The sequence below is a fragment of the Gadus macrocephalus genome, chromosome 11, assembly GCF_031168955.1.
Source record: "Gadus macrocephalus chromosome 11, ASM3116895v1".
Classification (NCBI taxonomy): domain Eukaryota; kingdom Metazoa; phylum Chordata; class Actinopteri; order Gadiformes; family Gadidae; genus Gadus; species Gadus macrocephalus.
Window position 1 is genome coordinate 24,327,768 of NC_082392.1, and position 15,989 is coordinate 24,343,756.

Consider the following 15,989-nt stretch of genomic DNA (forward strand, 5'->3'; position numbering starts at 1 on the left):
TGTATGGCTGTATACGTCCTGATGTAGAGCAACACGGTACACTACAAAACAACTGCGAACGGGAGCTGCCATTGTTGTTGCTGCTAGACGCGACCGGAAGTTGGATTACCCTACTACGCGTTCCGGAAGCAGGAAGTGTGACATAGGCCTATTGAATTAAATGTCAAAAAATTTTGCCATTGGAGTTTTTTGACATTTTTGGAGTGTAATTGGAAGAAACTTGTCACGTAGAACCGTTTTAAGTCGAAATAAAAGGAAAATTATGTTTAAAATTTGATTCATTACGGGATTCGAAATCATACCATTGTGGGGGAAAAATATAACATACCGTAATTCCATTCCATTGTGCCGTTGAGCCACTAGGAAATCTTCGCCGTAGTATATTAAAATTCACAAATTCTTCTTGAAAACACGAAAGGCAGCCAGATGAACTTGTGACCCTAATATCCATGTAGTTAAGACCATGCATTGGTCACGTTTCCAAAAAATAAGACGCCTTTACATCCAGTTAATCAAAACCTAATGTTTCCCCCACTGCTTGAAACTAGCCAAAAACACTGTTATGCGCTCATTCTATCATTTCGGTCGCCTGATGTGGTGTTGTCCCCTTTCAATGGATGTCTCTGTAAGCAAAGCAGCGACTTCGGACATGAATGCGTTTACATGGGACAGCTAGATCGGATTAAGCAATGCAATTGCTTAATCTTAATTGCATTAAGCAACGCAATGTGACGCAAGGCGGTATCACTTTCAGACATAAAGTTTATTCAGATCAACAAAGCATACATTACGGGATTCGAACTCATAACATTTTGGGGGAAAAATATTTCAAGTTGAGATTCCATTCCATTGTGCTGTTGAGCCAGAGAATTGATCAGCTGCAGTACTAAAAAAACACAACTAGTCTTCTTCCTAAGCGCAGGAGGCAGCCAGATCAACTTGTGACCCGACTGTCAATGCTATTATAGACCATGGTATTTGTCTCGTTTACAAAAAGAAGAGGCCATTACACCAGTTATTCAAAACCTAATGTTGTGTTTCCCTCCACTGCCTACAACCTAGCCAAAAACACTGTTATGCACTCTTTCGCTACCATTTCGGTCGCCTGATGTGGCGTAGTCAGGGCTCCAGAGTGCGCCTAATTTGGGCGCACATGCGCCTAGAATTTGGGGTAGTGCGACCAAATATTTTATTTGGCCCCCCCCCCTCAACAACTGCCCCCCCCCCTCAACAACTCAGCGCTCCAACCCCCCCCCCCCCCCCCCCCCCCTCAACAACTCAAAACTTGGGTGCACCATAAATACGTGCTGGTGCACCCAAATAAAAAATTTAGGCGCACCAGTGCACCCAAGGAAAAAGTTAGTCTGGAGCCCTGGTAGTCTCTTGCTCTGGATCGTCTCTAAGCAAAGCAGCATGCTCGAGAATCAATGTGACGCAAGGCAGTATCACTCTGAGACACAACATTTATTCAGATCAACAAAGCATTACCTACAGGTCGTCCAAGGGATTATAACGCCCCTGACTAGTAATTTCTGTAAAGAAGCCTGAGCAGAAAAGTGGCACGGTTAAAATAAGAATACATGTATGACACAATCACTCACGAGGATTCATTAATAAAACGACATGGGAATGACGCATATGCACATTTTCAGATATAAAAGCAGAGATTGTCAGAATACATTGATAAAAGTACAAATCTCAACAAACAGAGAAAGACTATGCTTTTGGAACAAATGACTGATTGCATTTATATAGCGCTTTTATGAGTGGGCACTACAGAGCGTTTAGCAGACGGTTTTATCCAAAGCGACTTCCAATAAGTACATTTGTCAGAAGAAAGAGAAACAAGAATATATCGCTGTCAGTAGCCTACAGTAAGGATGTTGAAGGCACCTCTGAGGTGCTGCTTTCCCCAGTTTCCCTTTCCCCACAGAAACGAGTTCTGTCAGGTCATCTGTTAAAAGATTTAGGGAAATGTTTTGGTAAGGTCGGTATTACCAGAACAGTCTCCTGGCCATTTCTATCCATTGCCACTTCGCTCGTATACTTTACTGAAATAACTAGTCAGGGGCGTTAGACCTATCATCCCTTGGACGATCTGTAGGTATGCTTTGTTGATCTGAATAAACGTTGTGTCTCAGAGTGATACTGCCTTGCGTCACATTGATTCTCGAGCTCGCTGCTTTGCTAGAGACGATCCAGAGCAAGAGACTACGCCACATCAGGCGACCGAAATGGTAGCGAAAGAGCGCATAACAGTGTTTTTGGCTTGGTTGTAGGCAGTTGAGGGAAACACAACATTAGGTTTTGAATAACTGGTGTAATGGCCTCTTCTTTTGGTAAGCGAGACAAATACCATGGTCTATAATAGCATGGACAGTCGGGTCACAAGTTGATCTGGCTGCCTCCTGTTCTTAGGAAGAAGACTAGTGGTATTTTTTAGTCCTGCAGCTGAATCAAGTCTCTGGCTCAACGGCACAATGGAATGGAATCTCAGCTTGAAATATTTTTCCCCCAAAATGGTATGAGTTTGAATCCCGTGTTTATTATTAAAAAACAAACACCAATTTTCCATTTATTTCGGCTTAAAATTGTTCTACGTGACAAGTTTCCTCCAATTAGACTCCAAATACGAATGAGATGGTTATGTTTTGGACATTTTATTGAAAACAAATCAAAGAGGCATTCGCAAGGACAGCTACGAATCTTTTCCCGATTTCCAACAGCTGGCGTAGCCACGACAACAAGCGACGCATTCGGCTGATGGTCACCAGTTAACACGGTCACGACTTGAACTGAAACACCGGTCCCCCTCTCCTGTCTTTCCTCGACCTGCTTTTAAAATGGCTCCTCGGCTTTCTCTGCCTCCGGCCAGTGCCGTGTTCCAATACCCGTACTATCCGTACTTACTAGCCAAATTTTGAGTACGTAGTTCATTGCAATTCAGATCCGGCGAAAAGAAGTATACTTCAAGGACCCGGATGTCGTACTCAAAACGGGCTAATCGTGAAGTGTGGATCGAAGGACACTTTCCGTACTCAACGGCAGCCATCTTAGCTACGTAGCGGAAGAGGCGGAGCCAGGCTGAGCCAAAGTCGGCGCATTTTCCACTTTGCCCGCATTAATAGTCATTTTGTAGTTTTTATAGCTTTTTATAGCTCCTAGGCGTAAAGAGTTCACCGTTCAAAGCAGGATGTTTATTGCGGGGGAGGAGCCGCGGCGGCAGTCGTGATCATAATTTCCGGTTAGTGCACCACAGAGTACTCGATTTGGAACAGCACTCACATCTGAAAAATGAACGTACTCGTGAGTACGGATAGTACGGTATAGTATAGGGCTGGGTGATATATCGATATTTGAAATATATCGATATTTTTTCAAACGCGATATGAAACGAGACCATATCGTCAATATCGATATAATTTAATTTGCGTTGAAATTACAGCACATTTGTTCCAAATAACACCAGTTTCGAACCACGCCTGCCGCCTGCTATTTCGTAACTATACTTATGTCTCTCCCGCTCTGCCTCCGGCTCACACACACAGTCTCTGCCTGCCCCCCCCCCCCCCCCTCCACTGACTCACGTCACTTTTTGAAACATGAGCCGTGTTCGAAATCGTTCACTATTCATTGGGTATTTTAAGTGCACTATATTGTGCATGAAATTAACCACTGAGAATTCGAACACCACTACAAAATGGCGAGCACCCTATATAGTGCACTATATCTGTGATAGGGAACGATTTCGAACACAGCTATGGAGTCCGCCTGCGCATGCAGCTCCGAGGAGCTTGTTTGCAAGCGAAAGACCAACTGCTCCATAGTATGGAAATGGTTTGGATATAAGTTGTCTGACAAATTACAAAATCACGTAATTTGTGGAGAGTGCTTAAAAACTGTCGCAACCAAAGGGTTGCAATTCTGTCCATAATATTCCGGAGGTGCACACAGCTTTTGGCCGTGATATTATATATTATAATGTTCTCAAATACGAGGCGGAGGCAGTGTCTAGTCCACGGTTTATTCAACCATCAAACTGTATTCAATTCTGAACGGTAGGAATAGTAATTGTAAATCGAAACGGTAGGTAGGTATAGTAATAACGGTAACTCCACAGTAACTTCAAGGTTTCTCACTCCGCGAGACCCAAACATAAAACATTAAAGGTCCTCACTTTATGAGGTTTTCAGAGTTCCCCTAGCCTGCCTATGGTCCCCCAATGGCTAAAACTTGCGTTTGTTGTAAAACGAGCACTAGCTGTTCTGCTCGCCTTTGAAAAAATGGAGGCTCAAGCGCGCTGATTTGGAATGTCTTGGTCTGTCACAAAGCATCTAAGCTCCTCCCCTTACTCTGCCTGGCCCGCCCAGAGACGTTGGCCCGCCAATGAGACACGACCGTGCGAGCGCCACAGGTGTGTGTGAACACACACACTGTAACGCAAGTGTTTCTTGTCGGTTCTTTGACGTCTCTTGTATTTTCACAACGAGACTGTATTGGGGGTTATCTGAGCCATGGTTGAGAAGGAATTGGGGGAAAGGAACTTTGGCTTTGACTCGCTGAAGTACATGAACTGCGACATGCCTCCCGTGTGTTCTAGAATATTTACAGAACACGGCTAAAGGCTATGTGCGCCTCGCCATTGCGATACATCCACTGTAAACAGAGCGCATGGTACCGTGGCTGCACGGCAGAATTTCGGGAACGTCTTTGAATACTGTGTTAGTTGCCCACTAATACCTATATTCAAGAATACATAAAATAGCATGTCATGTCCGCCCCCCCCACGCAGTCGTTACGGTTCATAATATTTCGGAGGCGCACAAAGCTTTTGGCCGTGATGTTATATATTATAATGTTCTCAAATACGAGGCGGAGGCAGTGTCTAGTCCACGTTTTATTCAACCATCAAACTGTATTCAATTCCGAACGGTAGAAATAGTAATATCAAATCTGCGCACAGAGCGACAAATATCGATATTTATCTTATATCGATATTCTGCTTGAAGATATCGAGATATGACTTTTGGTCCATATCGCCCAGCCCTAGTATAGTATACTTCCTTTAAGTATACTCATGGAAGTACGGGTATTGGAACACGGCGCTGGTGTCCCCCAATCTCGCTGATTGGGGAGAGAGTGATGCTCTTCGTTGCCACTCAGTGGTTGGCGACGGTATACGCCGTCATCACCCAACCTCGGACCCGCCCGGGCCGAGGTTTAAGTGGCGGGATGCCACACTCCTTCACTGCTAGCTTTGGCCTCTGGTAGCCGGATAGTGGGTGGCGGCGGTATACGCCGTCCACGAATAAACCTCGCCCGGGCCGAGGTTTACGGGGCGGGATGCCGCAGTGTGCATGCTGGATATTCTGGTAGCATTCTCTGAATGCAATGTGTTGGTGTACCGTGGTCTGGTTGCTATGTGGTGTGGTTTCTACTAGGTGGTCTGGTTGCTATGTGGTGTGGTTTCTACTAGGTGGTCTGGTTGCTATGTGGTGTGGTTTCTACTAGGTGTTCTGGTTGCTATGCGGTAAAGTTTATACTCGGTGGTCTGGTTGCTATGTGGTGTCGTTTCTACTAGGTGGTTCTGTTGCTACATGGTGTGGTTTCTACTAGGTGGTCTAGCTATGTTGTGTGGTTCATACTAGGTGGACTGGTTGCTATGTGGTGGGATTTCTACTAGGTGATGAGCTGGTTTATTCATTAGTTTCATCTACGTTAGGGTTGCCGCGGTGTGGACATTTTCACACCGAGTAATACGCTTGTGTCAACACCGGTATTACCGGTACAAACGGTATTAACTTTGAAACTATAGGTCAACCGCCATCTTCTCCGTCAACTCTCCTCTCACACTCGGTGACAGCGGCTGGCAGCGTGCCAATTCTCGGCGTCTTATAACGTTCTATATATAATAGTATAATATAGGGATGGGCACGAGTAGTAAATTCCAAACTCGAGTGATCGAAGGAATTCCTCGAGGATCAATCGAGTACTCGTTAAATCAAATCTATTTTTAGAATGCAACGCATCTGCAGCAGGAATAGGCCTGATGATGAACGGTAATATTACCAACCAAACATGTAATGCTTATTCTCCATCAAAACAGTCAGAGTTATCAGAGTATTCATTATTTATTTTTGCAAACGTTCAAAACACATTTTCCTTACAAAAATAAATATGCGTCTCACAATTTAAATCACGTCGAACCAAGGCCTGTAACAGTTTAAAAAAAACGAAACAAGTAGCCTAACCATTGCAAATAAATGCTTAAAGGCACCCAGTGCAACTTTCGAGGCTTAAAAATAAACATTACATTTCTAGTCTTTTTTACACGTAGTAAGTTTCAATAACTCCATACCATTACATACCGACATTTAAGCAGCAAAGATGAGACGTCGTTGTGTGGTGAGAACTGATACAAAATCGATAACAACAACAATGCCGCCATTTTCTTTATTTTTTGTAACCTACAATAAATAAAGCAGGCTTCCAGTCAATGGAAAAATGGCTTCTCCCCACCGGCGATTGTTGTTGTTTACGATTTTCTATCAGTTCTCACCACACAACGACGTCTCATCTTTGCTCCTTGAATGTCGATATGTAATGGTATGGAGTTATTGAAACTTACTACGTGTAAAAAAGACTAGAAATTGAATGTTTATTTTTCATTGAATGTTTACATAAAGTTGCACTGGGTGCCTTTAAAGCTTCAAATAAAACGGCAGCAAATGTACTATGGAAATACTCAGCGTTGTGATCTTCTCTACACGCCCGGGATTACAGCTGCCTCTTGCGGCGGTGAAAATAGCCGACACACTTTCACTTTCACCGTTGCTGCGGGTCTGCTTTCCCGAACTCACCGTTGTGTTTCAGGAGCATATGTTGCCGCATAGTACTTTCTGGTAGCTCGATTTCGCTTGGCATATTTTACATTTCACCTTATGATCTCCTATTTCTTTAAAGTATTTCAATTCTTCGCTGCGGTTTGCTTTAACCGCCATCTCTTAACTTTTTGAATTCTGGCGTGCCTGCACACGGCACGGAACGCGCCATGGAAATGGATGCATTTAATTTTCTTTGTGCCCACCGTGTCATGCGTTAGTGGCGCCGACAGAAAATTGATACATTTGCTTCAGAAAACTTTGTTTGTGTGTGTATATGCAAACTCGAGTTTGCCTGTCCACCAACAGAGTTCATTTGTAACGAGGAGTACTCGAGTAATCGATTCCTCACGCCCATCCCTAGTATAATATAATTTTATGTATCATAATATCACGGCCAAAAGCTCTGTGCGCCTCCGGATGACCGTAGCGCGGTGAACTCGCGTAGGGATTGGGCTTCGCTGGGTTTGTTTACCGGCGTTGCTATGGTTACCGGTGTTGCACACCGGCAACACCGGTAATGCCGTATACCGCGGCAACCCTAATCTACGTCCTGTTTTTTGGAACGCCGCCATTTGCACGACCGATCTCGCCTAGTATGGCCGCCAACACCACTCATCTGAATGTGAGAGACAGTGGTATCTGGAAAAAAAATACATTTTAGGCTCCGATCCTTATTTGTTACCCCCAGTTTTTTTTTGTCCATAGTATCGGCCTCACGCCTGCCTCAAATCAATTTTCATGACATATATTTATTTAGTCCACAACCCCTCCCCTTACAATGGAGATTTCTTGAAAGCGTTCAAGTGCACTGATGCCTACCAATATGCTGTGGCTGGATGGGTGAAGGACGCTAATGTGAGGCACTTGGCCACTAATAATCTTTATCCAATAATGGCAAAGGTAAGTACTAGGGATGGGCATTCGATTAAGTTGTCTTAGTCGATCGTGGGGAGATTTAACGATCAATTAGTCGATTAATCGTAAATATTTTAGATTAAAATTAAAAAATTTAAATTATATTCCAAATGAAAATACAAATGCAGCGTGTTTTCCTAATTGGGATCTTTATTATTAGATGAACAACTCAGTTAAACCAGATCCGTTCAATAGTTATGCGCTACTCTGCTCTAAGCAACGGAGCATGCAACTCGAAGCCGGTGCTCATAAACATAACAAAAAATAAACACAACCCTAGTTTCTTGCCAAAATAATAACAATAATAATAAAAAAAAAACAATCATGTTATAACTTAACCAACCAGTCTACGGATTTTTGTTCAGAAAGATGAGCATGTTGACATGCTCTGGGGTCAGACGCGACCGCAGCCTGGTGACCAGGTCCAGCCGCCGAAAAGTAATTTTTTAAATCATAATGGTCCCACACCAGACTTCGCCGTGGCCTCGTCCGCTTCATTATTACATCGCCGTGTTCCAATATCAATACTATCCGTACTTACTAGTTAAGTTTGAGCACGTAGGGCGTTTTGATTCAGATTGGGCGGAAATAAGTGTACTGAAAATGGTCAAATCGCGTGTGTGGCAAAAAAAGTGTGTGGCAATGTACACTTTTCGTACTCAACGGAGCTACGTAGCGGAAGAGGCGGAGGCAGGCTGAGCCAAAGTCGGCACATTTTCCACATAGCCTGCATTAATAGTCATTTTGTAGTTTTTATAGCTGCTTGGCGTAAAGAGTTCACCGTTCAAAGCCGGATGTTTATTGCGGGGGAGGAGCCGCAAATTAAAATATTGCCCCCGTGTGGTAAAATGTTTAATTGCACACTGCATTAGTTTAATTAATGAAAAATTTACGAAATCGATGAAATTCTTAACGATCAATTAGTCGATCGTCGATTAATCATGCCCATCCCTAGTAAGTACTATACATTTGTGACTTTATGTGAACAGTTTGTGGTGGGTTACTTATGTGAACACTTTGTGGTGGGTTACTATCGCTAACAACACTGTTGTTAGCGGCCTGTCGTTCATGATAGACTCAACCTCACACAAAGCAGTCTGCAGAGTCTCATCATCCAACACCTGTTCCTTTAGGACAGAAAGCAGAATCTTCTTCACCAGCTTAATCAGCCTTTCCCAAACTCCACCAAAGTGGGCCCCAAATGGGGGATTTAAAGTCCATTTTACTCCATCTTTCAGTAGTGCATTTTGTATCCTGTGGTGATCCATTTCCTTAAGAGATTTCTGCATCTCTTTCTGTGCTCCATCAAAATTGGTCCCATTGTCTGTGCGTATGCTGGTGACTGGTCCTCTGCGACATATGAACCTGCGCAACGCATTAATGCACGAGTCTGTATCCAATTAGCCTGCTACTTCCAAATGCACAGCCCGGCTCACCAGGCAAGCGAAGATCACTCCCCAGCGTTTCACATGTGCCCGGTCCTGCTTTACAGTTATGGGTCCAAAATAGTCAATCCCAACATGCGTAAAGGGTGGGATATCTGGCGATACACTATCTTCCGGAAGGTCTGCCATTTTCTGCTCTCCAGCTGCTGCTTGCATCTGGCGGCAGAAAACACAACTCTTGATGATCTTTCTGGCGGAGGAGTTGGCACTAGGCAACCAATATCTTTGATTCAGTGTGGGGAGCATATGACTTCTTCCAGAATGCCCAACTCTGATGAATGTCGCGTAAGACTAGAATGGATATGTGAGAACCTTTCGGAAGGTTAATCGGATTCTTCATCTCTATCAGCATTGCCAACCTGCTTATCCGCCCTCCCACTCTCAACATTCCCTCATCCAGAATTGGATTTAGTTTACAAATTGAGCTACTTGCCTTCACTTGTATACCTTTCTCCAAGTGAGCAAGCTCCTGAGAGAGGTAGCATCTTTGCTCAAAGCGATTGATGGATTTTTCAGCTTCTCTGATGTCTTCCACAGACAGCTCCTGTGCCCCAGATTCTATCCTAGGATGCTTCATCTTTTCTTTCAAGGACTTTAATTTGGTCCACTCTGGGCTCATGTTTCCACTAGCTGCTCTCTTCCTTTCCTGTAGTAGAAGGAGAAGTGCCCGTATCCTTAATATCCATGCAATCCCTTGATTCAGTCTATTCCATGATGAGTAATGCTCAACCAACATGCTGGTTGGATTAGTGTCCACACTAACAATGTTTGCAGAGACCTCCCTTTTGACCGCGGGATCATCTAGAGGGATTTGTCCTAGTCTCTCTGGGATTTCATGCCAGTCTGTTTCCTCCTTCTCTAGAAACTGAGGACCCTTCAGCCATCTTAACAACTTCAAGAATGGCTCTATGTTTGACCCACGTGAAGCGTCGTCTGCTGGGTTGTCCTTAGAGTTAACATATCTCCATTGTTTGTCTTGGGATATTTCACAGATCAATGTAACTGTTACGGCCGTGAGCCGACCGCATTGTCTCCCCTCCCCCTGCATGCAATACCCCTCCCTGTTTTTCCCCAAAGCAGCTCAAGTGGGCGGGTCCTAGGGGTCGTAACAGTAACTCTGTTGGCAACAAAGGTATGGTATCTTCTTGTTTCGTTGTGGATATATCCCAATACCGATATGCTATCCGTCCAGAAAACAGAGTCCTTAAGTTCCTGTTGTAGCTCCCTCTTCAGCATCCGATCCACTTTCACGGCAAGTGTTGCTGCAGTAAGCTACAGCCTGGGTATCGTGATCTGTCTGAGAGGAGCTTGATTTTCCCAGAACAAATACAAAGTAGACCCTTCCTGCTGTGTTAGTTGCCCTGAGATAGCTGACAGTGCCATAACCTATTTCACTTGCATCACTGAAGTGATGGAGCTCTGCAGTCCTTATAGGGCCAAAATACTCAGGTTTCATGCACCTATCCACTTTAAATCTGCTGAGCTGCTCAGTCCGGTGATCCATCTCTGCCATTGGCTGGAAAAGTCTCCTGGGATAATTTCGTCCCATCCTGACTTTACTTTGCAGAGTCCTTGGAGTATTTGTTTTGCTTTCAGGGTGAATGGAGAAAGGAATCCTAATGGATCATAGATTGAGCTAACCATAGAATGGATGCCTCTTCTGGTAAGGGCCCTATCCTTGATGGCAACGTTGATGGCGAAAGAGTCACTTTCGGTGTTCCATTCAATCCCAAGTGCCCTTTCGATGGGCAATTTCTCCTTGTCTAAGTCTAGTTCCTTAAATTGCTTGGCTCTGTGATGTTATCCTCGTTAGCACTTCACGGCTATTACTGACCCATTTGGTCAATGAGAATCCCCCTTGGGCACATGCCTCTCTGAGGTCACTGACAACCTTGATAGCTTCTTCCACTGTCGCTGTAGACATGAGGCAGTCGTCGACATAGAAGTTGTTGCTGATTGTCTGAGTTACTTCTCTGTCGTACCTGTTGCAATTGTCTTCTGTAGTTTGCCTTAAAGCGAAATTAGCAATGCTAGGAGAAGACGCAGCACCAAAGAGGTGGGCATTTATCCTGTAGGTCTCCAAGGGTTGGTTGGTGTCGCCTCCTTGCCACCATAGAAATCTGAGGAAGTCCCTGTGATGTTCTCGGACCTGCACACGGTAGAACATTGATTCAATGCCTGCCATGAAGGCAATCTGTTCTTGGCGGAACTGGAGGACTCCTATGAGGGTGTTTGTTAAATTGGGTCCTTGGAGGAGTTCCTGGTTTAGAGAGGTGTCTTTAAAAGATGCAGCACAATCGAACACAACTCTTAGTTTACCCTTCTGTTGAAGGTAAACTCCATGATGAGGTATGTACCAGACCTGTCCATCCTTACGATGAAGCTGTTCCATTGGGACCTTTTCTGCATAACCCTTTTCCAGCACATCAGTCATGAACCTTTTATGCTCGATGGCATATCCTGCATCTCTTAAATTTCCTGAGGAGATTTAGAGTGCGTTGTTGGGCCACTGCATAGTTGTCTGGCATAACTGTGTCTTTGTTGCGAAAATGTAAAGGCAGCTGGTAGTGTCCATTTTTGAGAACAAAATAATTGCATGCCATCGTCATGAATTTTATATCCTCATCCGATGTCTCTTCCTTTTCAACATACTTTTTCGCAGAGGTTGTGGTTATAAGGGGTGGGAAAAATAATAGATTCTTCGATGCATCATGATTCTCGCTAGAACGATTGTCTCGATGCAGATAATAATAATAATCGGAAATAAAAACATTTTTTCTTCTATTTTTTTGCCTGCTGCAACATTCTGTTCGCCAGAGAGGGATAATTTTTGTAATTTTAAAATTATTGAATATATCTTCAGTGTGTATTGGCCAATCTCATTTGTCTTGACACAATAGCGATTCAGCCTACGCATAGCATGAGCGCAAACTCACAGCCAGACACAAGAACTCCTTCTAATTCAAGAGCAGCTTTTCCTTTAATGACATAGAAAAGGAAGATTAGAAATAAAATAAAACTGAAACCTATTTTTTGCATGCTTCCATATTGTGTTAGAATGCAAGCTGCATTGATTATTGCATTGTTCATAGAAAGTCATATTTGTGACAAAAGCTTTCTCTCTTATGAAATATTAGATAAGTTAATTCATCTGTTGATGTCTTTAATGATCATCACAAAAGTAGGAATTGATTAGCAAACTTTGAGTAGCAAACCCAGATGTATATATATATTTTTGAAAATCACGCATGGAAATGTGCATAAAAAAATTTGTTGCATCGAGATGCATCGATAATCGCTTCAGAATCGAATCGTTGAACTCGTATTCGGAATCGAATCGGGAGGTGCCAAGAGATTCCCACCCCTAGTGGTTATACTGCATAAGGAGAAGGTCCTTGAGATTGGAGACCGATATTCGATTGGCTAACACCACACTGGGTCCAAGTTCGACAGCAGAGCAAGAAGAGAGTGGACCATTTACCTCCCATCCAAACAGTGTCTTGACTGCATATAGGCCTTTGCTATTTATTATTTCCCAGGGTTCCATTGCCTTAGGAACATCGATCCCAATCAGCAGTTCTTGGGTGACTTGGGAACAATCATACTCAGTCGACTCATGCTTGTTGATCAGTCAACCACAAATCACACGTAGGTGATCATATTTACTGCTCCATTTATGTATCGCCCTCTTTGCCGGACTGGGTTGAGTAGGTGAAGATTGACGGGACAAAGTCAGGACTGTCGAAGTCATCAGATGACTCTCCTGTACAAATAAAGTATATTCCAGTGACTTGATAAAACCTCATGGATGGCTAGATGTCACTGGCCTATCATGTGCCTACATCAGTTAGAAACAGTTACAAAAGTTTAGCAACGCAACTCAGCAGCACTGAACCAAGTTACATTTGCTTTCAAACTAGTTCTACTCCAATTTGAACGATTACTCTATTGCTTACAATCGTTCATTATTAACATTGTTATATGCTGTATGTGTAGAACTCAATAATTGTGTTGATTATAAAATCCACGGTATTGATTAGCTTGTTAGCTAAGACTTACCTGATATGAAGTGCTCGCTGCAGATTGTTGCATTTTCCAATCGCTTCTTCTGATAGCTTGTAACCAAAGACGTCTCCAGTTTGCCTGAAATGGGGTGTGAGTTGATGGTATCCTGTAAAACGTCCGCGTTCTGTTGTTTGTCTTATTAAAACGGTTTGTGCAACCAACTGCGCAACAAGAAATGATTGCGGCTCTTATCGCTCTCGTCTCCTTCTGCATGACATGCGCGTAGAGCGGGGAGTGACGGAGACTGATCTCCTCAGTTGCTAAGCGACGTCATCGTCTTTTGCGGACTATTTCTCAGCTGATACGAATGCTGATAACAAATAAATTGTAAAAAGACACACTGTAAATTCATTTGGCCATATGCTAAAGACGTGTCTAGTTCACCGTCATGCAGGCTGTGTTCAGTAAAATAAATGACGTTTTAATAATTTTGATTGATTTCATACAAATCAACAAACCTCTCCCTGTGTCATTGTGTGTGCGTGTATCCGAGGTGCGTGCGTGCGTGGGGGGTTCTTGATTGACCGATTTTCGAATATTATTCGAATACTTCTCAGCCAATATTGAATAGTATTTTTGCCAGAAATGCACATCCCTAGTACTTACCATTTTACATGAGTGGGCATGCCAGTGGAAAAACGGTAGGTGCCAAAACTGGTAATTACCATTTTACATGAGTGCCATGCCAGTGGAAAAACGGTAGGAGCCAGTACAAAATGGTAACGGTAATTAGCCTAGCCACCTAAACGGTTCTGTTTAGGTTCCTAGGCTAACTACTGTCACTGGAGCAAGTCCGGCTGTTTTCAAAAGCATCTGTCATTTCAAAAGCAACAACAAATTTATCGCATATAACCTAACAATAGATCGGACGAGAGAAACGTATAAATCCCTTTATTTACGGTGTTATGTTGTGTTATAGTGTCAATAAAGACCAAATATATATAGCTTTACATTTAGGCAAGGCAAGGCAACTTTATTTATGTAGCACTTTTCATACACAAGGCAGACTCAAAGTGCTTTACATATAAACATTGTCATGCAATAAAATAAAATAATAGATAAGTAAAAGAAAACATATGCAAAGAAATGGGTGAAATAGAAAGTTAAAAAGGCATTTTAGTGTTAAAATAGAAAATAGTTTAAAAAGCTTTTTAGAAAGTGCAATGTATTTAAGATTTAGCTGAAAACTAAAGCAAACATAAAAGTCTTCAGTCTTGTTTTAAAGGTGCTCAGAGTTGGGGCAAGTCTTAAATCCTCTGGGAGTTTATTCCAGCATACTTGTTGCATACTAACTAAATCTTGCTTTCCCATGTTCGTGTTTACTCTGGGGATAATTAACAGATTGTTCTCAGAGGATCTTAGTGGTCTAGAAGGCTTATGTAGTGGAAGCATATCAGTTAAATATTTTGGGCCTAAACCATGTAGTCAGGTTCATTATGGTATATGCAATCAGAAAAACAATGTTTCCATTTGCCTCGAGTCCTATATGGCCGCCATCTTGAATTTTACAAAATGGCTGCGTGAAAAAAGTTTTCGTCAATATCTCAGCTTCTAAATAACCTAGAGCTTTTATTTTGACAGCTAAACTACCATTTGGAATCCAATGGGGCCGTGGAATCCAATGTTACTAGTTGCAGAGGTGTTGAGACATTTGTTACAGCAGTTCTTGCAAATACTTACTACTAAAGACAAATTGGTCATTAGGCATACTAAGCACCAACCACTAGGACATTTTTATCTAGTGGTCTGATTATTGTAGTAGGTCTATATTGTGTATGTTGAACACGTTACTCTACCCTACATGTAAGTTTGACAAGTTGTATGTAACAATTTATTCATACATACAATTTATTTTGAGGTTGATATAAGATAAGAGGCAGCAGAGAGAGAGGTCATGTTTCCCGAAGCTCCGCTAGGCATTGGAAAAAACTACTTAATTCATCGTTCAGATCTACTTTATTTTAATCTATTTCATGATCATAATACTTAACAATATATAGTTTGATTCCGTCGTCCTCCATTGCTCTATTCAACAATACATTTTGGCTTTTTATGACTCCCGGATCAGACCGCAGCAAAAGCCTTGGACTTTCCTATCGCGAACATGCCTCTGTACTCGGATATCTCAGGCACGGAGACTGGGAAATGCACAGACTAAACAGACAACAGACAGTGGCTTTATTTGAAACGAGACTAGCAGCATTAGAAAAATGCAAAGGACTCCTCCAGGATACAGTGCCGATGGGTGAGTTTGCTGAGCTAACTCAGACAAATACACAACAAGATGATCAAAGCTACACTGTATCCTTTCCGAAGCTGGACAAGAGAGAGACAGTTCCAGCTGCGTCTCACTGGCACAGAGTCGGCGCTAAGCCAAAACAACATACCAAAGTGAATCAACAAGTGAATCAACAAGTTCACTCAACGCCAAATGCTAAGCTACCCAAAACTAAAGTTGCATGTATCAGCCGGATTAGCCCGTCACTGAAGTTAACCCTGCCGCTGAAGAACCGGTTCCTGCCACTTCAAAAGCCAACGAACGCGCCTGCCACCCACGCACCCTTGAGCCCCGAGATGCGTCCGGACAAACAGTGGGGACAGAGACAGACCATGAACCCGTCGCCAGAGAGGCGAGCTGTGCATGCGTCGGCCAGCCGTGCACCCCTGAGCCCCGAAATGT

General features: G+C 43.1%; 1 protein-coding gene across 5 annotated transcripts in view; it reads left to right on the forward strand.

Annotated features, from left to right (window-relative positions):
* Positions 1-15,989, forward strand: part of ptrh1 (peptidyl-tRNA hydrolase 1 homolog) — a 52,540-nt gene that overhangs the window by 3,704 nt on the left and 32,847 nt on the right. The window lies entirely within an intron of this gene.